The 19,141-nt window shown below is 49.0% G+C and overlaps 1 long non-coding RNA gene and 1 other non-coding gene across 2 annotated transcripts in view; one reads left to right on the top strand and one right to left on the bottom strand.

Annotated features, from left to right (window-relative positions):
* The window catches only part of LOC144141940 (uncharacterized), a 178,460-nt gene that overhangs the window by 44,534 nt on the left and 114,785 nt on the right, over nucleotides 1–19,141 (top strand). The window lies entirely within an intron of this gene.
* Nucleotides 4,399–4,470, bottom strand: Trnar-ucu (transfer RNA arginine (anticodon UCU)). The gene has a single exon. It is a non-coding gene; the product is annotated as a tRNA-Arg (tRNA).

Genomic DNA, 19,141 nt, shown 5'->3' with positions numbered 1-19,141 from the left:
TATCTGGGGTCACAACTTGGCCTAAGTAGATATATTCCCTTACCACTTCCACTGCCTCGCCACCTATCTCAAACTGCTGTGCTGTCCCGAGGTTATTGATCATTACTTTAGTTTTCTGCATAATAATTTCAGGCCCACCGTTCTACTCTGTTCGCCAAGTGCGGAAAGCATGCTTTGCAATTCGTCCCCCGAGTTACTTAGCAAGGCAACGTCATCAGCAAATCTGAGGTTACTGAGGTATTCTCCATTAACCCTTACTCCCACCTGTTCCCAATCCAACGTTCTGAATACTTCTTGTAAGCATGCTGTGAATAACATTGGAGAGATTGTGTCTCCTTGTCTGACACCCTTCCTTATAGGTATTTTACTGCTCTCCCTATGGAGGATGATGGTAGCCGTAGACCCACTGTAGATATCCTTTAGTATTCTTACATAATGCTCATCTACTACCTGGTTCCGTAATGCCTGAATGACTGCTAGGGTTTCGACCGAGTCAAATGCTTTCTCATAATCTATGAAGGCTATATATAGGGGTTCAGTATACTCAGCGCACTTCTCTATCACCTGATTGATCGTGTGAATATGGTCCATTGTTGAATAACCTTTACGGAACCATGCTTGTTCTTTAGGTTGACTGAAATCTAAGGTTGCAGAGATTCGGTTAGCGATTACCTTGGTAAATACCTTGTAGACGACTGACAGTAAGCTGATCGGCCTGTAATTTTTCAAGTCCTTCATGTCGCCTTTCTTGTGGATTAGGGTGATGTTCGCGTTCTTCCAAGACTCCGGTACCATTGCGGTCGTTAGGCATTGCGTATACAGGTTTGCCAGTTTTTCAAGTACAATTTCTCCGCCATCCTTCAAGAGGTCTGCGGTTATCTGATCCTCACCAGGTGCTTTGCCCCCTTTCATTTCTTTCAAAGCCTTCCTTACCTCTTCGGTTTTTACTGGTGGGATGTCTATCTCCTCTGAACTACTGTCTCATTCGGCATTATCCTGTATGTCCCGACTACTGTACAGATCCCTATAGAACTCCTCGGCCACTGTGGCTATTTTATCCCTATTTGTGATGACATTCCCTTGCTTATCCTTAAGTGCAGACATCTGATTTTTCCCCACGCCTAGACGTCTCTTCACTGCTTTTAGGATACCTCCGTTCTTTACAGCGTATTCGATACTATCCATATTATACTTCCGTATGTCAGCTGTCTTACGCTTATTGATTAACTTCGAGAGCTCGGCTAGTTCTATTCTGTCAGCTGCGGTAGAGATTCTCATGATTTGCCGTTTCCTGATTAGATCTTCGTCTCCTGTGAAAGTTTACCAGTATCCTGTCTAGCCATAGTGCCCCCGACTTCTATTGCACACTCCGTGATGATGCGTGTAAGGTTGTCGCTGGCTTCCTGTGTCGTAAGCTCGGCTTCCTCGTTAAGGGCGGAATATCGGTTCTGCAGCGCGATCCTGAATTCTTCTACTTTACGTCTTACTGTTAGTTCATTTATCGGCTTCTTTCGTACTAGCTTGTTGCGGTCCCTCCTCAAATCTAGACTTTCTCTCAGACATCTCAAAAGTTGAAATTCTTGATAACTGCCTTCTATACACCCTTGACGTTGCGTCACTGTATACAAACATCTCCCATGAGATGGCATCGCCGCTGTATTCCTTGCCTATTAGCAGTCATCGTGGGACAAACCTATCGATTCTTCTGCTCTCCAAAGATTCCTTAGGCTTATTCTTGAAGTTAACAAATTTGAGTTCGACGGCGTTCATTTCGTGCAAGTCAGCGGAACGTCAATGGGAACTCGAATCGGACCTAACTACGCTAATATCTTTATGGCTCACCTCGAATCAAACATTTTGACACCCAAAATTTAAAGCCAATGTACTATAAAATGTATATTGATGACATATTCATAATCTGGCAACACGGCGATGCGGAGCTCCTCACCTTCATTGGGGCATTTAACCTAGCCCATCCTAGTATTTCCCTTGCTCATTCCTATTCGGCACACAGTGTAAACTTTCTGGACGTCACCGTTAATACCTTGCAAGGTCAGCTTCAAACTAAACTGTATAGAAAACCGACAGACACGCGGCAGTATTTGCACTTTTGAAGTAACCATGCCAGACACTGCAAGACAGCAATACCTTACAGCCAAGCCTACCGATTTATGAGAATTTGCTCAAACCAAGCAGACTTTGACTCAAACTGTCGAGAACTCAAGACCGCCCTCCGGAATAAAAATACCCGGAAAAAGTTATCGACGAGCTATTGTGCGAGCCAACCAATTAGACCGTAACAAAATATGTAAGAAAAAAGCCCCGAACGGGAACTCGCAAACTAACTTAGTTTTAACCCACTCATCCTCCGCTCCAAGAGTGTCAGCCGTGCTAAAAAACCATCACAATATCGTAATGCAAAGTGACCGCTTAAAAAGCATATTCCTCTAACAACCACGATTTGTCTACCGGCGTAATAAGAATTTAGGTGACTTTCTTACTAACTCTCGTATCAACCGACCGGCAACTGCTGGCTGCATGCCCTGCAATAAACCCCGATGTAAAGCATGCCCACACATGACCACTACACAGCGCGCCACCAGCACGGCTTCAGACTACTACGTAAATATAAGAGGTGACTTTAACTGTGACTCCGCTAATGTCGTATATCTTCTAGAGTGCACTGTTTGTAGGCAACAATACATCGGCCAAACTGAAACGCCCTTCCGAATACGGTTCAATAATCACCGCCCTCATGCAAAAAGCTGCCCTTATTTGCCCCTGTCAAGACATGTGAACAGTCCCGGGCATGCATCAGAATATCTTAAAGCAACGATTTTAAAATCCGCCTTCAAAACGCACCACGACCGCGAGGTTCGGGAATCTTATCTCATTTATAAGTTTGGGTCAGCCACACTTGGAATTAATGAAAGTTACGGAAAAATAACGTGCTTATCTCTCGATTAAAATTGGCGGCTTCATAAGTTTTATAACTACGTTCATTATTCCTACCCTCGAGTGTCCCATCAGAATTCGCAGAAACTCTCCTAATACAGCATCTTTATTAGCCTAAAGCGGCTGAACAATGCCATTTGTCCTGGGGAGGGAGGCCTCGTTCCCACCACCACTTAAGAATGTTTAAGTCGTTGTGATCTATTCATGTTGAACCTTTTGTTACCCTACCTATTTCCTGTTCAGTTGCTATCTTCTGTGAAATGCTTTTTTGTGCCCCCTATCTATTCTCTTCATCCGCGGGGGGCACACCCATCTTCGGTTCCGCCCCAACCAGTCCCCCCAGCCACTGAATACCTTACTGTATACTCTATCCTTTCTTTTGAAACCACAGTTGTCCAGTTTCCCGCATTGTCTGAACTTGCAGCCTGCGCGGCATACGTTGACCCGTAATGGTGCAACCTTAAACGCTGCTTTGTTAACACTACCCCTTTTTGTCTCTCTCGCCCCCCCCCCTTTTTTTTTGTTGTTGTGATAAAGGCGTGGCCCCACTGTATGAACACTCTCCATTTCCGAAACATTTTGCTCTCCTTCTCACAGTTTTCTGCAAACCTATATAAGAAATGTGTTCGAAATGTCAGCGACAGCAAAATCATGTAACTTTACTGTGATGAAGGCAAGTCCCGTTGCCGCTACGTTAGTAAACCTTGTTTGTTATTGTTCTTGCTGTGTATCCGACTCTTTACTTATACTATTTCAGCGCGCTTTGTGAGTTTATCTTTCTCTAGACCGGTATGAATATATATATATATATACAGAAAGAAATGCGGGCAGTCTGCAACGCCAAAGAAGGCATAGGGGAATGGTTGGACTATAATTTTTTTTTACCGTTAGTGAAGTTATATTTTTTTTTCATATTAATTGAAGCGAGAAAGAAAGAAAGAAAGAAAAACACGCGCCCAGAGTGGGGACCGAACCCACGCCTTTCGATTAGATCTCGAATGCCTTACCAATTCGGCTATCTGGGCGACTGTGTTCTGCTTCACTTTCTGGGGTATTTATATTTACTACAACTGTATCTGACGCTTGAGGGTGGTAGCCAGCGCCACTCAGACTACACGGGGAGAAGGGGACCTTCTTTTCAACCCCCGGGGCGTGACGCGAACGTCTACAGCCTGTCATAAGCAGGTAACTGGCGGGAAACCCTCTTATGCTACCTTGGCATCAAGGCTGCCACAACCGAGGCCCTCGCTAAGCTTTCGCAGGATAATATGGTTAGGAAAATGAGGGGCTCGTTAGGAAATACAGAAAGAAATGCGGGCAGTCTACAACGCCAAAGAAGGCATAGGGGAATGGTTGGACTATAATTTTTTTTTACCATTAGTGAAGTTATATTTTTTTTTCATATTAATTGAAGCGAGAAAGAAAGAAAGAAAGAAAAACACGCGCCCAGAGTGGGGACCGAACCCACGCATTTCGATTAGATATCGAATGCCTTACCAATTCGGCTATCTGGGCGACTGTGTTCTGCTTCACTTTCTGGGGTATTTATATTTACTACAACTGTATCTGACGCTTGAGGGTGGTAGCCAGCGCCACTCAGACTACACGGGGAGAAGGGGACCTTCTTTTGAACCCCCGGGGCGTGACGCGAACGTCTACAGCCTGTCATAAGCAGGTAACTGGCGGGAAACCCTCTTATGCTACCTTGGCATCAAGGCTGCCACAACCGAGGCCCTCGCTAAGCTTTCGCAGGATAATATGGTTAGGAAAATGAGGGGCTCGTTAGGAAATACAGAAAGAAATGCGGGCAGTCTACAACGCCAAAGAAGGCATAGGGGAATGGTTGGACTATAATTTTTTTTTTACCGTTAGTGAAGTTATATTTTTTTTCATATTAATTGAAGCGAGAAAGAAAGAAAGAAAGAAAAACACGCGACCAGAGTGGGGACCGAACCCACGCCTTTCGATTAGATCTCGAATGCCTTACCAATTCGGCTATCTGGGCGACTGTGTTCTGCTTCACTTTCTGGGGTATTTATATTTACTACAACTGTATCTGACGCTTGAGGGTGGTAGCCAGCGCCACTCAGACTACACGGGGAGAAGGGGACCTTCTTTTCAACCCCCGGGGCGTGACGCGAACGTCTACAGCCTGTCATAAGCAGGTAACTGGCGGGAAACCCTCTTATGCTACCTTGGCATCAAGGCTGCCACAACCGAGGCCCTCGCTAAGCTTTCGCAGGATAATATGGTTAGGAAAATGAGGGGCTCGTTAGGAAATACAGAAAGAAATGCGGGCAGTCTACAACGCCAAAGAAGGCATAGGGGAATGGTTGGACTATAATTTTTTTTTTTTACCGTTAGTGAAGTTATATTTTTTTTTCATATTAATTGAAGCGAGAAAGAAAGAAAGAAAGAAAAACACGCGCCCAGAGTGGGGACCGAACCCACGCCTTTCGATTAGATCTCGAATGCCTTACCAATTCGGCTATCTGGGCGACTGTGTTCTGCTTCACTTTCTGGGGTATTTATATTTACTACAACTGTATCTGACGCTTGAGGGTGGTAGCCAGCGCCACTCAGACTACACGGGGAGAAGGGGACCTTCTTTTCAACCCCCGGGGCGTGACGCCAACGTCTCCAGCCTGTCATAAGCAGGTAACTGGCGGGAAACCCTCTTATGCTACCTTGGCATCAAGGCTGCCACAACCGAGGCCCTCGCTAAGCTTTCGCAGGATAATATGGTTAGGAAAATGAGGGGCTCGTTAGGAAATACAGAAAGAAATGCGGGCAGTCTACAACGCCAAAGAAGGCATAGGGGAATGGTTGGACTATAATTTTTTTTTTACCGTTAGTGAAGTTATATTTTTTTTTTCATATTAATTGAAGCGAGAAAGAAAGAAAGAAAGAAAAACACGCGCCCAGAGTGGGGACCGAACCCACGCCTTTCGATTAGATCTCGAATGCCTTACCAATTCGGCTATCTGGGCGACTGTGTTCTGCTTCACTTTCTGGGGTATTTATATTTACTACAACTGTATCTGACGCTTGAGGGTGGTAGCCAGCGCCACTCAGACTACACGGGGAGAAGGGGACCTTCTTTTCAACCCCCGGGGCGTGACGCGAACGTCTACAGCCTGTCATAAGCAGGTAACTGGCGGGAAACCCTCTTATGCTACCTTGGCATCAAGGCTGCCACAACCGAGGCCCTCGCTAAGCTTTCGCAGGATAATATGGTTAGGAAAATATATATATATATATATATATATATATATATATATATATATATATATGTATATATATATATTAATATATATATATATGGAGGCGAAAAGCAAAAACGCCCATGTGTACGAGATTTCGGCGCACGTTAAAGATCCCCAGGTGGTCAAAATTAATCCGGAGCCCTCCACTACGGCACGCCTCATCGCCTGAGTTGCGTCGGCGCGTTAAACCCCACAATCAAATATCTATATATATATATATATATATATATATATATATATATATATATATATATATATATATATATTTATATATATATTGTCACGAAGCCAAGGACGGCGCAGTTGTCTTGAAGGAGAAACAAATTTATTGGATCGAAGTTGTGCTCCCATAACAACTCAAAAGAATGCAGAGGCGGCGAAGCAGCGGTCAACAAAGTGACTTGCGTCGGCGAGCGTCGCAGAATCGAATAGCCCGGCGTCTGCTCTGCGAGCTTTTTATATTTCGACGCGCATTGTTCTCGAACCGTCGATTCGCATCGAGAACATTCTTGATCCAAGAAGATTATTCCGGGCTGTTCACGTTAGATTGGAATGCTCTCCCTATCAGAACAGATAACACATGTGGCACGGAAAAAAAGAATGCAACACGCGCTTCCCTTGGCACAGAGATAACACAGACCAGCGCAGCCGGGCGGAAAAAGCAAAACACAAATAAACAAACCCAATGCATGGTTCGCTGCATTACCCTCCCCCTCTAAGAGTGCATCGACCCGATGCTAACGTCAGCGACAGTCCGAAAATAAAAATAAAAGTTCGTCATCATCCGTAGAAAGGTTTTAAGCGGACCACGTGGACGACTTCGGGCCGCGTACGTCGTCGTGATGTGCCGGAGTCACCATCGGGGATAACTTCACAGGTAAGTTGGCCAACACGTCGTAGAATCTGGTAGGGTCCGAAATACCGTAGCAGAAGTTTTTCACTCAGTCCGCGTCGTCGGATGGGAGTCCAGACCCACACACGATCCCCAGGAAGGTACTCTGCGTCTCGGCGACGGAGATTGTAGAGTCTGGCATCCACCAGCGGCTTGTCCGTTATACCAACTCGAGCGAGCTGGCGGGCCTCCTCCGCACGTTGAAGGTACCGTTGGACGTCGGCGTTGAGGTATTCATCTTCTACGTGCGGAAGCATGGCGTCGAGCATCGTAGTCGGCCGTCTTCCGTAGACAAGCTCGAACGGTGTCTTCTGCGTAGTTTTCTGGGTCGCTGTGTTGTACGCAAAAGTGACATACGGGAGGACTTCGTCCCAAGTCTTATGTTCAACGCCGACGTACATAGACAACATATCCGCGATCGTCTTGTTCAGACGTTCCGTAAGTCCGTTCGTTTGGGGGTGGTACGCCGTCGTTCTTCTGCGATCCTTGTTGCTGTAGCGTAACAATCCTTGCCTAAGCTCCGAAGTGAAGGCCGTTCCACGGTCCGTGATTAGGACTTCAGGGGCTCCATGTCGCAGCCCAACTTGGTTAATAAAGAACTTGGCGACTGCTTGTGGAGTACCCCTCGAAAGAGCGGTGGTCTCTGCGTAGCGCGTCATGTAGTCTCTCGCTACGACAATCCACTTGTTCTCGGATCGTGACATAGGGAACGGCCCGACAAGGTCCATTCCAATCTGTTGGAAGGGCCTCGATGGGACGGCGATCGGCTGCAGAAGTCCGGCGGGTCTCGCCGGTGGCGAGACCCGCCGGTGGCGAGACCCGCGAGACCCGCCGGCGGGGCCAGTAGTACTTCGCCTTGATTTTTCCAATTGTGCGGGCTGTTCCGAGATGTCCGGAAGACGGGTCGTCGTGGCACGCTTCCAAAAAATTTCGTCACGAAGGTGTGCGGGGATGACAAGAAGGTAATTCGTTCTCGTTCCGGGGCTGAAATTCTTCATCACGAGGATGGCGTTTCTCAGGCTGAATGCTGGTAAGCTGCGTTTGAAGGTCCTAGGTACGGCGACATTGCATCCCTCGACGTAGTCGATTATGACGCGTAAGTCGCGGTCGGCACGCTGCTGGGCGGCTAGGTCGCTCTCCGTCACGATTCCAAAGCTCGCGCTATCTTCATCAGAGTCTTGTGCTGGTGGGTCGACGGGTGTGCGGGACAGGCAGTCGGCGTCGGAGTGTTTCCTGCCGGATTTATAGACGACTGTAACGTCGAACTCCTGCAGGCGCAAGCTCCACCGCGCAAGACGGCCACAGGGGTCCTTCAAATTTTCGATGCAACACAACGCGTGGTGGTCTGTCACAACCTTGAATGGTCTTCCATACACGTATTGGCGAAATTTTGAAATCGCCCATATAATTGCCAAGCACTCTTTCTCATCGGCAGAGTAGTTTTACTCCTCCTTCGACAGGCCACGGCTGGCATAGGCGATTACCTTCTTGCACCCGCTTTGTTTTTAGACGAGGACGGCACCCAAGAATATATGACTGGCGTCCGTGTGTATTTCCGTTTCGGCGTTTTCGTCGAAATGAGCGAGCATGGGCGGGCTTTGCAGGCATTTTTTGCAGCTCGCAGAATGCCTTTTCTTGGTCGTTTTCGTAGCTAAAAGGCGTGCTATCTTTCGTCACCCGTGGGACTGGTTCTGCAATGCATGCGAAGTTTGCGACGAAGCGCCGGTAGTACGCGCACAGTACGAGACATCTTCGCGCGTCCTTCTTGTCTTTCGGCCTTGGGAAGTTTGCAATGGCTGAAGTTTTTGCCGGGTCAGGTAGGACTCCCGCGGCGTTGATTACATGGCCCAAGATCTTCAGCTCCTCTTACGCGAAACGACACTTTTCAGGCTCCAGCGTTAACCCCGACGTACGAATGGCCTCGAGTACAGACTCCAACCTTGAAAGGTGTTCGTCGAAAGTCCGGGTGAATACCACAAGGTTGTCGAGGTATACGAGGCAACTGTGCCACTTCAGGCCAGCTAGCACAGTGTCCATGACTCTTTGAAACGTTGCTGGCGCCGTGCACAGCCCAAAAGGCATCACTTTGAACTCGTATAGGCCGTCCAGGGTTATAAATGCAGTCTTCTTTCGGTCTCTCTCGTCCACTTCAATTTCCCAGTAGCCGGTCTTCAGATCCATCGATGAGAAGTCCTTGGCATGGCAGAGGTGGCCGAGGGCGTCGTCGATTCGTGGCAGCGGGTACACGTCATTTTTGGTTATTTTGTTCAGTCGCCGGTAGTCAACGCAGAACCTTATTGTCCCATTTTTTTTTCTTTACGTGTACGACCGGCGCAGCCCAGGGGCTTTTTTATGGCTGTATAATGTCGTCGCTGAGCATGTCGTCGGCTTGAGTCCGGATGGCTTCTCGTTCGTGTGAAGAGACGCGGTACGGGGACTGGCGTATAGGTCAGGCTCCATCTTCGGTTAGAATTCGGTGTTTCGCTAGGGGTGCCTGACGTAATTTTGAACTCGACGAAAAATACTCGCTCTAGCGACGCAGCAAATCAAATAATCTGCCCCGATGTTCTTGCGGCAGCGCCGGGTTCATGTCGAAAGGATGCGGCAGCTTGGAAGCATCTGCGCGTGGGAATTCAGAGTTGGAGACCGCGATCACTTGACTTGCTTCTTCTGTTATCCCGAGGAACGCAATTGCAGCGCCCTTGTTTAGATGCTGGTTCTCCTCGGTGAAATTGTTGACCAAAACATGGGATTTGCATTGCTTAAAGCGCGCAATGCCTCTTGCCATGGAGACACCGTGGTGTAGAAGCATCTTTTGGTCACCCTCTACGATAGCGTCGATGTCAGGAGCAGCATCCTCGCAGTAGACGGTGATCATCAAGCTTGCGCGGGGTGGCAGGGTGACGTGATCGTCGGCGATCCTTACAGTAGCACGGTGATCGGGGTTCAGTGGCGGCGTCGTGGAATGATTAGAGGGAAAAGTTATCGATTTGGTCTGCAGATCAATTATTGCGCCGTTGTCGTCAAAAAGTCCATTCCGAGAATTACGACCCGGGAGCAGTTAGGCAAAATAACGAACTCAGCATGATACGTGGTGCCGCCTATTGTGACTCGTCATGTGCACGTTCCACTTGGCGTTACGAGATGGCATCATGCTGTCTGTATATGCGGACCGTCACATGTTGTCGTAACTTTCTTCAGCTTCGACGCGAATGAGCCGCTTATTACCGAGTTGTCGGCTCCCGTGTCGGTGAGGGCGACTACGTCAAAGCCGTCGATGGACAACTGGACGTCGGACGCCGCTTTCCTCGAGTTTCGGGTGCTTCGGGGCGTTGTATCTCGGCTTGTGCATGTTGACGGTCGGGCACTATACGTCGTCATTGTCGTCGTCTTCTCAGCGGCAGGCTCTGTCATTTCGGGTACGCATCGCGTCATGTCGTCGTTGGGTTCGGGAGTCACGTCCAGGTTAGATCGAGTTATTAGAATGCGGGTACGGTTTTCAGTGCAGCCTTGCGTCGTTGAAGAGTTTACGTTTTTTCGCCGTTGTGCAACTTCAACTCCAGAAGTTGCTGCTTTTAGTTTCTCCTGCGTGGGCTGGGGGACCTTCCACGTGAGAAGTCAGCCGTGCTACGGCGCATTGGCGACTGGTACGGGTAGGGCGACGGCGAAGGAATGAAGCGGGCTGGTCCTCGGTTGGTATTGGACAGGTATTCGTCGATTTTAGTAGGGCGCTGTCCGGGTCGTGGGCGTGGTGCGTCGAAGGAGAATCCTCGCAGACCGAGTCTCTTGTGAGGGCAGCGATGGCAGATGTTGTGGGCCTGTCCGCAGTGGTAGCACAGCGGGCGATTATCGGGTGTTCTCCACACGTCGGTCTTCCTCGGAGTCTGGTATTAGACTACCGGGGGTCGGGCGAGCGACGGGGGACGGCGGTAGGGCGGGGCCTCTTGACGACGTGCTGGAGCAGGGCGGGGTCGATGAACAGCCGCGGAGTACGTCATAGGTTGGGGCTCGCAGTGTACTTCGGATGCCACAGAAGTTCCCAAAGCGTTTTGAACTTCTTCCCGGATCACGTCAGTTAGGCAAGCGACTTGGGGTTGCGGCGTCATGGGGAACATTTTCCGCAGCTCCTCTCTCACTACTGCGCAGATGGTTTCGCGTAGGCTATCAGCCGGAATCCGCATGTTGTCGACGTAGTTCGCAGTGGCCGCGCCAAGAAATTTTGGTCATACTGCCTAGCACGCATTTCGAGAGCCTTCTCAATCGTGCAGGCTTCGGTCACGAATTCAGCGATGGTTTTGGGCGGGTTGCGGACAAGTCCAGCAAACAGCACCTCCTTCACACCGCGCATCAAGAAGCGTAACTTCTTTTCTTCCTTCATTTCGGGGTCCGCGAGGCGAAATAGTTGCTTCATCTCCCCAAAGAAGATCACGACCCCTTCGTTGGGGTGTTGTGTCCGAGTTTCAAGCAAAAGCGCAGCTCGCTCTTTTCTCACAACAGTTGTGAAGGTCTTAAGGAACTCCCTTTTGAATTGAGTCCAGTCGGTCAAAGAACTCTCATGGTTCTCGAACCAAGTTCGAACAGCACCTTTCAAGTAAAAGAAGACAAGCCGGAAAGAGTCTTCGCCGTCCCACTTGTTGAAGATGTGGACACGCTCCAGCTTCTCTAACCATTCTTCGGGGTCTTAAGCGGGGGCTCCCCGTAACGATGGCGGTTCCCGGGGCTGCTGCAGGACGATTGGCGACGTTGTTTCTTGCACCATGGTGTTGATGGCAGCGTTCCTTCTCTTGGGCCCTAGTGGCATGAGACCGAACTCGGGTAGCAATCCTTGCAATCGGCGGCTTTCTCTGGCTGGGCTGGCTTGGCGGCTTCCAGATGTCGTAGAGAGCATAAAGGGTGAGTACCCCGCACCTACACCAGATGTCACGAAGCCAAGGACGGCGCAGTTGTCTTGAAGGAGAAACAAGTTCATTGGAGCGAACTTGTGCTCCCCTAACAACTCAAAAGAATACAGGGGCGGCGAAGCAGCGGTCAACAAAGTGACTTGCGTCAGCGAGCGTCGCAGAATCGAAAAGCCCGGCGTCTGCTCTGCAGGCTATTTATCTTTCGGCGCGCGTGGTTCTCGAACCGTCGATTCGCCTCGAGAACATTGTAGATCCAAGAAGGTTAATCCGGGCTGTTCACGTTAGATCGGAATGCTCTTCCTTTAAGAACAGATAACACATGCGGCACGGAAAGAAAGAATGGAACACGCGCTTCCCTTGGCCCATAGATAACACAGATCGGCACCTCCGGGTGGTTAAAGCAAAACACAAATAAACAAACCGAATGCATGGTTCGCTGCAATATATATATATAGGTATATAAGACAGACATAAGAGTTGGCAGTCAAGTAAATCTCGGAAAACCAAGGGAAGGAGTGGTAGGTCATTGAAACAGCTAAGGAATATGGAAAAAAAGAAAGGGGAGAAAAATTGCCCGCCGGGTGGGATCCGAACCTACGACCTCCAGAATACTGGTGTGGTGTGATAACCACTACGCTACCGGCGAGGCGATTTTCCCCTCCACTTTCAGGGTATTTTCCCCTCCACTTTCTGGGGGTTAAGGTAATTTTTGTTTCCTGTGCTTGGGGGTGGTAGCCAGCGCCACTTGGACTACTCGGGATGAAGGGGACCTTCTTTTTAACCACCGGGCCATGAGTCGAGTGTGTACGACATGTCAAGAGTGGTCGACCAGCGTTGAACCCTCTTAAGCTTCCTATGGCACTAAGACTGCCAGAACATAGGCCCTCGTTATGTATGTAGCGAATGAGAATAGGAAATGAGGGGCTTGTTTAAAATAAGACAGAAATAAGAGTTGGCAGTCAAGAAAACACCGGAAAGCCAAGGGGAAGAGTGGTATGTCATTGAAACAGATAAAGAATTGGGAAAATAAGAGGTCTTCTTGACTGCCAATTCTTATTTATGTAATATATATATATATATATATATATATATATATATATATATATATATATATATATATATATATATATATATATATATATATATATATATATATATATATATATATATATATATATACGGGACGAGGGACTCGGTAAAGATACATATCAAGGTTGCAGTCGTCATTGCCAGTGCTATTCGGCTTTTTTTTTTTTCTGCTACATGCATCTCTCTGTTCTGCTACATGCATTACGAGGCACTGGCTCCAGCAGTTCGGATATGCCAATTGCTAACCCCGACCTCCGACCACGTTCTACGTGGCGGCCGCTGGGAAAGAAGACGTTCTACGTCTCCCGCGGTAGTCGAGGGGCGGCGCTAGTTGACCGGCCTCAGAGCTCTTGTAAATATAAACCCCCGCTTTAAAGTCGAGAGAGAAGCCGCTGTGGGGATAGCGTAATGGCTAACGCACCGCACCGGTTATGCGGAGATGTGGGTTCGAGTCCCGCTCCCGGAAAACGGCGGATTTTTTCTCGACTTATATTTTCGCTTATTTATCAATGAATCAAAAGAAACGTGACAAGCACACGTCATTCGGCCCTATTAAATATTTCGAAAAAAAAAAGCCGAATAGCACTGGCAATGACGACTGCAACCTTGATATGTATCTTTACCGAGTCCCTCGTCCCGTATCTCTCTGTTCTGCTACATGCATTACGAGGCACTGGCTCCAGCAGTTCGGATATGCCAATTGCTAACCCCGACCTCCGACCACGTTCTACGTGGCGGCCGCTGGGAAAGAAGACGTTCTACGTCTCCCGCGGTAGTCGAGGGGCGGCGCTAGTTGACCGGCCTCAGAGCTCTTGTAAATATAAACCCCCGCTTTAAAGTCGAGAGAGAAGCCGCTGTGGGGATAGCGTAATGGCTAACGCACCGCACCGGTTATGCGGAGATGTGGGTTCGAGTCCCGCTCCCGGAAAACGGCGGATTTTTTCTCGACTTATATTTTCGCTTATTTATCAATGAATCAAAAGAAACGTGACAAGCACACGTCATTCGGCCCTATTAAATATTTCGAAAAAAAAAAAAAAGCCGAATAGCACTGGCAATGACGACTGCAACCTTGATATGTATCTTTACCGAGTCCCTCGTCCCGTATCTCTCTGTTCTGCTACATGCATTACGAGGCACTGGCTCCAGCAGTTCGGATATGCCAATTGCTAACCCCGACCTCCGACCACGTTCTACGTGGCGGCCGCTGGGAAAGAAGACGTTCTACGTCTCCCGCGGTAGTCGAGGGGCGGCGCTAGTTGACCGGCCTCAGAGCTCTTGTAAATATAAACCCCCGCTTTAAAGTCGAGAGAGAAGCCGCTGTGGGGATAGCGTAATGGCTAACGCACCGCACCGGTTATGCGGAGATGTGGGTTCGAGTCCCGCTCCCGGAAAACGGCGGATTTTTTCTCGACTTATATTTTCGCTTATTTATCAATGAATCAAAAGAAACGTGACAAGCACACGTCATTCGGCCCTAATAAATATTTCGAAAAAAAAAAAAGCCGAATAGCACTGGCAATGACGACTGCAACCTTGATATGTATCTTTACCGAGTCCCTCGTCCCGTATCTCTCTGTTCTGCTACATGCATTACGAGGCACTGGCTCCAGCAGTTCGGATATGCCAATTGCTAACCCCGACCTCCGACCACGTTCTACGTGGCGGCCGCTGGGAAAGAAGACGTTCTACGTCTCCCGCGGTAGTCGAGGGGCGGCGCTAGTTGACCGGCCTCAGAGCTCTTGTAAATATAAACCCCCGCTTTAAAGTCGAGAGAGAAGCCGCTGTGGGGATAGCGTAATGGCTAACGCACCGCACCGGTTATGCGGAGATGTGGGTTCGAGTCCCGCTCCCGGAAAACGGCGGATTTTTTCTCGACTTATATTTTCGCTTATTTATCAATGAATCAAAAGAAACGTGACAAGCACACGTCATTCGGCCCTATTAAATATTTCGAAAAAAAAAAAAAGCCGAATAGCACTGGCAATGATGACTGCAAGCTTGATATGTATCTTTACCGAGTCCCTCGTCCCGTATCTCTCTGTTCTGCTACATGCATTACGAGGCACTGGCTCCAGCAGTTCGGATATGCCAATTGCTAACCCCGACCTCCGACCACGTTCTACGTGGCGGCCGCTGGGAAAGAAGACGTTCTACGTCTCCCGCGGTAGTCGAGGGGCGGCGCTAGTTGACCGGCCTCAGAGCTCTTGTAAATATAAACCCCCGCTTTAAAGTCGAGAGAGAAGCCGCTGTGGGGATAGCGTAATGGCTAACGCACCGCACCGGTTATGCGGAGATGTGGGTTCGAGTCCCGCTCCCGGAAAACGGCGGATTTTTTCTCGACTTATATTTTCGCTTATTTATCAATGAATCAAAAGAAACGTGACAAGCACACGTCATTCGGCCTATTAAATATTTCGAAAAAAAAAAAAGCCGAATAGCACTGGCAATGACGACTGCAACCTTGATATGTATCTTTACCGAGTCCCTCGTCCCGTATCTCTCTGTTCTGCTACATGCATTACGAGGCACTGGCTCCAGCAGTTCGGATATGCCAATTGCTAACCCCGACCTCCGACCACGTTCTACGTGGCGGCCGCTGGGAAAGAAGACGTTCTACGTCTCCCGCGGTAGTCGAGGGGCGGCGCTAGTTGACCGGCCTCAGAGCTCTTGTAAATATAAACCCCCGCTTTAAAGTCGAGAGAGAAGCCGCTGTGGGGATAGCGTAATGGCTAACGCACCGCACCGGTTATGCGGAGATGTGGGTTCGAGTCCCGCTCCCGGAAAACGGCGGATTTTTTCTCGACTTATATTTTCGCCTATTTATCAATGAATCAAAAGAAACGTGACAAGCACACGTCATTCGGCCCTATTAAATATTTCGAAAAAAAAAAAAAGCCGAATAGCACTGGCAATGACGACTGCAACCTTGATATGTATCTTTGCCGAGTCCCTCGTCCCGTATCTCTCTGTTTTGCTACATGCATTACGAGGGACTGGCTCCAGCAGTTCGGAAATGCCAATTGCTAACCCCGACCTCCGACCACGTTCTACGTGGCGGCCGCTGGGAAAGAAGACGTTCTACGTCTCCCACGGTAGTCGAGGGGCGGCGCTAGTTGACCGGCCTCGGAGCTCTTGTAAATATAAACCCCCGCTTTAAAGTCGAGAGAGAAGCCGCTTTGGGGATAGCGTAATGGCTAACGCACCGCACCAGTTATGCGGAGATGTGGGTTCGAGTCCCGCTCCCGGAAAACGGCGGATTTTTTCTCGACTTATATTTTCGCTTATTTATCAATGAATCAAAAGAAACGTGACAAGCACACGTCATTCGGCCCTATTAAATATTTCGAAAAAAAAAAAAAAGCCGAATAGCACTGGCAATGACGACTGCAACCTTGATATGTATCTTTACCGAGTACCTCGTCCCGTATCTCTCTGTTCTGCTACATGCATTACGAGGCACTGGCTCCAGCAGTTCGGATATGCCAATTGCTAACCCCGACCTCCGACCACGTTCTACGTGGCGGCCGCTGGGAAAGAAGACGTTCTACGTCTCCCGCGGTAGTCGAGGGGCGGCGCTAGTTGACCGGCCTCAGAGCTCTTGTAAATATAAACCCCCGCTTTAAAGTCGAGAGAGAAGCCGCTGTGGGGATAGCGTAATGGCTAACGCACCGCACCGGTTATGCAGAGATGTGGGTTCGAGTCCCGCTCCCGGAAAACGGCGGATTTTTTCTCGACTTATATTTTCGCTTATTTATCAATGAATCAAAAGAAACGTGACAAGCACACGTCATTCGGCCCTATTAAATATTTCGAAAAAAAAAAAGCCGAATAGCACTGGCAATGACGACTGCAACCTTGATATGTATCTTTACCGAGTCCCTCGTCCCGTATCTCTCTGTTCTGCTACATGCATTACGAGGCACTGGCTCCAGCAGTTCGGATATGCCAATTGCTAACCCCGACCTCCGACCACGTTCTACGTGGCGGCCGCTGGGAAAGAAGACGTTCTACGTCTCCCGCGGTAGTCGAGGGGCGGCGCTAGTTGACCGGCCTCAGAGCTCTTGTAAATATAAACCCCCGCTTTAAAGTCGAGAGAGAAGCCGCTGTGGGGATAGCATAATGGCTAACACACCGCACCGGTTATGCGGAGATGTGGGTTCGAGTCCCGCTCCCGGAAAACGGCGGATTTTTTCTCGACTTATATTTTCGCTTATTTATCAATGAATCAAAAGAAACGTGACAAGTACACGTCATTCGGCCCTATTAAATATTTCGAAAAAAAAAAAAGCCGAATAGCACTGGCAATGACGACTGCAACCTTGATATGTATCTTTACCGAGTCCCTCGTCCCGTATCTCTCTGTTCTGCTACATGCATTACGAGGCACTGGCTCCAGCAGTTCGGATATGCCAATTGCTAACCCCGACCTCCGACCACGTTCTACGTGGCGGCCGCTGGGAAAGAAGACGTTCTACGTCTCCCGCGGTAGTCGAGGGGCGGCGCTAGTTGACCGGCCTCAGAGCTCTTGTAAATATAAACCCCCGCTTTAAAGTCGAGAGAGAAGCCGCTGTGGGGATAGCGTAATGGCTAACGCACCGCACCGGTTATGCGGAGATGTGGGTTCGAGTCCCGCTCCCGGAAAACGGCGGATTTTTTCTCGACCTATATTTTCGCTTATTTATCAATGAATCAAAAGAAACGTGACAAGCACACGTCATTCGGCCCTATTAAATATTTCGAAAAAAAAAAAAGCCGAATAGCACTGGCAATGACGACTGCAACCTTGATATGTATCTTTACCGAGTCCCTCGTCCCGTATCTCTCTGTTCTGCTACATGCATTACGAGGCACTGGCTCCAGCAGTTCGGATATGCCAATTGCTAACCCCGACCTCCGACCACGTTCTACGTGGCGGCCGCTGGGAAAGAAGACGTTCTACGTCTCCCGCGGTAGTCGAGGGGCGGCGCTAGTTGACCGGCCTCAGAGCTCTTGTAAATATAAACCCCCGCTTTAAAGTCGAGAGAGAAGCCGCTGTGGGGATAGCGTAATGGCTAACGCACCGCACCGGTTATGCGGAGATGTGGGTTCGAGTCCCGCTCCCGGAAAACGGCGGATTTTTTCTCGACTTATATTTTCGCTTATTTATCAATGAATCAAAAGAAACGTGACAAGCACACGTCATTCGGCCCTATTAAATATTTCGAAAAAAAAAAAAGCCGAATAGCACTGGCAATGACGACTGCAACCTTGATATGTATCTTTACCGAGTCCCTCGTCCCGTATCTCTCTGTTCTGCTACATGCATTACGAGGCACTGGCTCCAGCAGTTCGGATATGCCAATTGGTAACCCCGACCTCCGACCACGTTCTACGTGGCGGCCGCTGGGAAAGAAGACGTTCTACGTCTCCCGCGGTAGTCGAGGGGCGGCGCTAGTTGACCGGCCTCAGAGCTCTTGTAAATATAAACCCCCGCTTTAAAGTCGAGAGAGAAGCCGCTGTGGGGATAGCGTAATGGCTAACGCACCGCACCGGTTATGCGGAGATGTGGGTTCGAGTCCCGCTCCCGGAAAACGGCGGATTTTTTCTCGACTTATATTTTCGCTTATTTATCAATGAATCAAAAGAAACGTGACAAGCACACGTCATTCGGCCCTATTAAATATTTCGAAAAAAAAAAAAGCCGAATAGCACTGGCAATGACGACTGCAACCTTGATATGTATCTTTACCGAGTCCCTCGTCCCGTATCTCTCTGTTCTGCTACATGCATTACGAGGCACTGGCTCCAGCAGTTCGGATATGCCAATTGCTAACCCCGACCTCCGACCACGTTCTACGTGGCGGCCGCTGTGAAAGAAGACGTTCTACGTCTCCCGCGGTAGTCGAGGGGCGGCGCTAGTTGACCGGCCTCAGAGCTCTTGTAAATATAAACCCCCGCTTTAAAGTCGAGAGAGAAGCCGCTGTGGGGATAGCGTAATGACTAACGCACCGCACCGGTTATGCGGAGATGTGGGTTCGAGTCCCGCTCCCGGAAAA

The sequence above is a fragment of the Haemaphysalis longicornis genome, unplaced genomic scaffold, assembly GCF_048455015.1.
Source record: "Haemaphysalis longicornis isolate Haplotype H1 unplaced genomic scaffold, Haemaphysalis longicornis Haplotype H1 scaffold_6, whole genome shotgun sequence".
Lineage (NCBI taxonomy): Eukaryota > Metazoa > Arthropoda > Arachnida > Ixodida > Ixodidae > Haemaphysalis > Haemaphysalis longicornis.
This window is presented reverse-complemented; position numbering and strand designations above follow the sequence as displayed.